This window comes from Athene noctua, chromosome 25 (assembly GCF_965140245.1).
Source record: "Athene noctua chromosome 25, bAthNoc1.hap1.1, whole genome shotgun sequence".
NCBI lineage: Eukaryota > Metazoa > Chordata > Aves > Strigiformes > Strigidae > Athene > Athene noctua.
This window is the reverse complement of record NC_134061.1, coordinates 7,871,294-7,876,617: the sequence shown is the minus strand read 5'-3', so window position 1 is coordinate 7,876,617 and position 5,324 is coordinate 7,871,294. Positions and strand designations below refer to the sequence as shown.

Here is a 5,324-nt window from a genome sequence, read left to right as displayed (position 1 = left end):
TCTGATAAAGAACTTCTATGTGAAACTTGCAGAGCATCAGGGATTAATGTTTTTCTCAAGTCTATGTTTTTCTTGAATGATCTTGTAGTTTTCTGTTTGGCATTTACTTACATGTTTTGTCTATCTTTTTTCTAGATAAAATAGAAGAATACAAAAAAAGGTTTCCCACCTTTCACATGTTATTCCCAGAGGGAGACATCAAAGATCTCCTTGAGAAAGCAAGGTTGAATGTATCCAACAATAGTGGGAAAATTCTGGATGAGATAAAATGGCTTGTGTCTTCCTTTCATACCAAGGAGTTCTGAATGTGAGGGGTTTTTTTCCTTCAGTACAAGACAATGAGTTTATGAATTGATATAAATGTTATACTTTACCCCACCGCACTTTTCGTTTTGGCCATTTAGTGTTCGTCTTCATACTGTGCTCTGGAAAACTGTAATGTAGATTTTTCTATCTCAGCTACCTCTCTAAGTTCCTCTATAGTTAAAAGAACCAAAAAGATGCTCTTAGAGAGTGAATCATTTGGCAGATTTTAAACATATTTGTGAGAATAAGATGGCCTGAGTTTCTGAAGGGCTGAAGAGGCTCCCTTTAAAATTAGCTGAGATGGAGGCATTGCTGTTTGTAAAGAAATTATAAAAATAACAAAAAAATCTAAAAATAATGAAGAGGAAGAATAAGTGCTGAAGAAGAAAGAGAGAGAGAGTCTTTCCACAGAAGAATAGCTAAGCAGGCAGCTTGACAGATGATAAAGCATTAGATAAGTACTGAATAAACACATTAAAAGGGAAAAAAAGAACTGCTATAATTTTTGCTTTTGGCAATGGAAGACAAATAATGGAGGAACCATGAAATGAGATGAAGAAAAACATGATATTCTGAGGCTTACAAAGAATGCTGGTAAAGCTGGACTGTCTCTGCACAAGGAGAGGATATGTCTGTATGAACTAAATGTTAGCTAATGCTGGGCTCTGGCTTGCTCATGATACTGACTTTTCTAAATTCTTTCTTTTTCCTGTATTTCTTGTTTCTTCATTTTTCTATGTATCATATTTAAACCTAATTGTTCATTAAATATATGAGCTATAAATTGTTCCTAATGGCAGCCATATTTGGCGTTGACCTACAGTGTACTGCAAAATCCCAGTCAAAGAACATGCCTGTAAATAACCAGGCAGTGAACAGGTATCTCTGTATTTATTTTTTTTTTTTAAACAAAACAAAACAAAAAACAATCTGCTCTGAGGTAGCCTGGAAATCTTTAAATTACAGGTGTTTTCTTGTATTCCGACTGAATAAAAACCCAAAAGATTCACAGAAACATCTCAGTTGGAAAAGACCTTGAAGAACATCCAGTCCAACCATTAACCTCACACTGACAGTTCTCAACTCCACCAGATGCCTCCGCACTGGGTCAACCCGACTCTTCAACCCCTCCAGGGATGGGGACTCCCCCCCTGCCCTGGGCAGCCCATTCCAACGCCCAACAGCCCCTTCTGCACAGAAATCCTTCCTCAGAGCCAGCCTGACCCTGCCCTGGGCAGCTTGAGGCCATTCCCTCGGGGCCTGGCGCTGGGGCCTTGGCTCCAGAGACTCATCCCCCCTCTCTGCACCCTCCTGGCAGGGAGCTGCAGAGGGCCAGGAGGTCTCCCCTCAGCCTCCTCTTCTCCAGACTGAACCCCCCCAGTTCCCCCAGCCGCTCCCCAGCAGACCTGTGCTCCAGACCCTGCCCCAGCTCCGTTGCCCTTCTCTGGCCACGCTCGAGTCATTCAATGGCCTTTTTGGGGTGAGGGGCCCAAAACTGAACCCACTCAGCGAGGGGCGGCCTCACCAGTGCCGAGCACAGGGCTCAGATCCCTTCCCTGTCCCTGCTGGCCACGCCAGTGCTGACACAAGCCAGGATGCCATTGGCCTTCTTGGCCCCCTGGGCACACTGCTGGCTCCTGTTCAGCCGGCTGTCAATCAACCCCCTCACATCCCTCTCTGACTGGCAGCTCTCCAGCCACTCCTCCCCAAGCCTGTAGCGCTGCTGGGGGTTGTTGTGGCCCAAGGGCAGCCCCCGGCATTTGGCCTCAGTGAAACTCCCCCAGTTGGGCTCAGCCCATGGCTCCAGCCTGTCCAGGTCTCTCTGCAGCCTCCCTGCCCTCGAGCAGATCAACACTCCCACCCAGCTGGGTGTCATCTGCAAACTGACTGAGGGTGCCCTCAATCCCCTTGTCTAGATCATCAATAAAGATGTTAAACAGGAGTGGCCCCAAAACCCAGCCCTGGGGGACATCACTTGTGACCGGCCGCCAACCAGATTTAACTCGATTCATCACAACTCTGGGCCCGGCCATCCAGACAGTTTTTACCCAGCAAAGCGTGTGCCCATCCAAGCCTCGAGCAGCCAGTTTTGCCAGGAGAATGCTGTGGGAAAGGTGTCAAAGGCCTTACTGAAGTCAAGGTAGACAACATCCACAGCCTTTCCCTCATCCAATAAGCAGGTCGCCCTGTCATAGAAGGAGATCAGTTTTGTCAGGCAGGACCTGCCTTTCATAATCCCACTGACTGGACCTGAGCATCTGCTTGTCCCGCAGGTGTTGTATGATGGTACTCAGGATGAGCTGCTCCATCAGCTTCCCGGGCACTGATGTCAAGCTAACAGGCCTGTCATTTCCAGATCATCCTGCTGACCCTTCTTATAGATGGGTGTCACATTGGCCAATTTCCAATCAGTCGGGACCTCCCCAGTCAGCCAGGACTGCTGGGAAATGATGGAAAGCGGCTTGGCGAGCACCCAGCCAGCTCCTTCAGCACCCTCGGGTGTATCCCATCAGGTCCCATAGACTTGTGTGTGTCTGTGTGATGCAGCAGGTCACTGACTGTCTCCTGGATTGCGGGGGGGTCGTTCTCCCAGTCTCTGTCTTCTGGCTGTGGAGGCTGGATTTCATCAGTACAACTAACCTGGCTATTAAAAACTGAGGAAAAGAAATCATTAAGGAGCTCAGCCTTCTCCTCAGCACTTGTTATCATGTTTCCTCTTGCATTTAGAAGGGGATGGAGACTCTCCCTGGTCTTTCTTTTGCTACTGACATACTTAGAGAAACATTTCTTTTTGTCTTTGATTGCTGAAGCCAGATTAATTTCCAGTTGGGCTTTAGCCCTTCTGATTTCCACCCTGCATAGCCTCACAGCCTCTCTGTAATCACGGTGTGTGGCTAGCCCCTTCTTCCAAAGGCTGTAAACTCTCCTTTTCTCCCTGAGTTGCAGCCAAAGCTCCCTGTTCACCCAGGGTGGTCTTCTCTGGTGTCGGCTTCTCTTAGAGCACCTGGGGACCGCTGGCTCCTGAGCCATTAACAATTCCTTCTTACAGAGCGCCCAGCATTGCTGGACCCCTGTACCCTTCAGGAGAGTCTCCCAGGCGATCCTGTCAAGCAGGTGCCTAAACAAGTCAAAGTCAGCCGTTTGGAAGTCCAGGATGTCAGTTCTGGTGCCCCCTCTCCTGGCCTCTCTAAGAACAGAGAACTACTATTTCATGATTGGTGTGACTAAATCTGCCTCTAACTGCCACATCCTCCACCAGCCCTTCTCTGTTCACAAAGAGGAGATCCAGCAGGGCACTTTCTCTGGTCGGTTCACTCACCAGTTGCATCAGGAAGTTCTCTCCCACACATTCCAGGAATCTCCGGGACAGGTCCTGCTCTGCTGTGTTGTATTTCCAGCAGATGTCTGGGAAGTTGAAGTCCCCCACAAGAACAAGGGCAAGTGATCATGAGATTTCTCCTAAGTGCCTATAGAATATTGCATCCACATCTCTATCCTGGGCGGGTGGCCTGTAGTAGACTCCTACTACAACATCTGCCCTGTTGGCCTTCCCCCTGATTCTAATGCAAAGACACTCCACCCTGTCTTCACTACACTTGTACACAAAGCAAGCATAACAGTCCCTAACATACAGCACCACCCCACCACCTCTCCTTCCCGGTCTGTCCCTCCTAAAGAGCCTGTAGCCATCAGCTGGCGCACTCCAGTGATGGGAGACATCCCTCCGTGTTTCTGTGATAGGAACAACATCATAATTTTCCTGTTTCATCACGGCTTCAAGCTCCTCCTGTTTGTTACCCATGCTGTGTGCATTGGTATACATGCACTTCAGATGGCCAATGTTTTGCCCCCTTCCCCCTTCAAATCTAGTTTAAAGCTCTATCAATAGCCCAGGTAACTCCTGCCCCAAGATCCTTTCCCCCTCTAGGACAGGTGCATCCGATCTGATGCCAAAGGTTCTGGCGTGCTGTACCCACGATTGAAAAATTCAAAGCCCTGATGGTACCAACAGTCTTGGTCCCACAGATTCATCTGTTGAGTTCTCTTGTATTCTTCTTCATCCATCCATCTTATGTTCCTTTCAGAACCTGGGCACCTGCCTCCATGCAGCGTCAGATGGAACTCGGATGGATTTTCCCACAGTGATCTTATCCATAGGGAGAAGTTCTCCCTTTTGGTCATTCAAGCTGTTGTATCATTCCCCCACAAGAAGCAGCTGTATTCCTAAGGGCTGTTCACATGAGAACTTCTTGCTGCGCTGGCAGATACAGGCAAGGAGGTGCAGGTGGCACAATGGCCGGTACCAACGAGCTCCAGAGTGTATCCTGTGGGCAAAGGATTTGTGCATCACACACAGCCCTGAAAGGCAGCGCAGCACAGCACAGCCCAGCCCAGCCGAGAGCCTCCTCAGGTGAACTGTTGTGTGGATCACTAACTCCTAAATGCGCAACAGTCTCCCAGTCTGGGTCAATACAAGGCCTACAACCAATAGCTGCCTACGAGGTAGAGTTATGCTTTCTCTACACAGGAATGCATTTTGTGTAAATAGTATTGTTCATAATACTCATATCAAGTCCCATTTTCACTTTGTCATTCCTCTGCAACAAAACACTCCAGTGGAACCAGTTTCCTCACATCTATACAACTGCAGTTATGATGCCTGCATCACAGAGAGCCATCGAGGCTACGGGCCTGTGGAGGGGTGGGTCCATGGGACATTCAAAGCAAGATGATGACAAAAGAAAGGGTAGAAGTGATGTTATAAGGAAGGGATAGGACTGCTCATGACAGACAGTAACAGAAACTTGAGTAGTGTGTCATGAGAGAAGAACATAGATCGTAGAAGAGACAGGACGTTCCAAGATGAAGCTGCGCTGGTCTGGGTGGAGTTGGTTGCCTGATCCTGGTATCTGAAATAAGTAGCTTATACCAAGATAGCAGATTCAAATTTCAGGAAGATCAGCTGGAGAGATGAAAATAATGCAGCTGACAGGCTTCTGCAACCTAAGGTAACTTTA

General features: G+C 48.0%; 1 protein-coding gene across 1 annotated transcript in view; it reads right to left on the bottom strand.

The window, feature by feature from the left end:
* LOC141970539 (von Willebrand factor A domain-containing protein 5A-like) overlaps positions 1-5,324 on the bottom strand; it is a 120,448-nt gene that overhangs the window by 92,692 nt on the left and 22,432 nt on the right.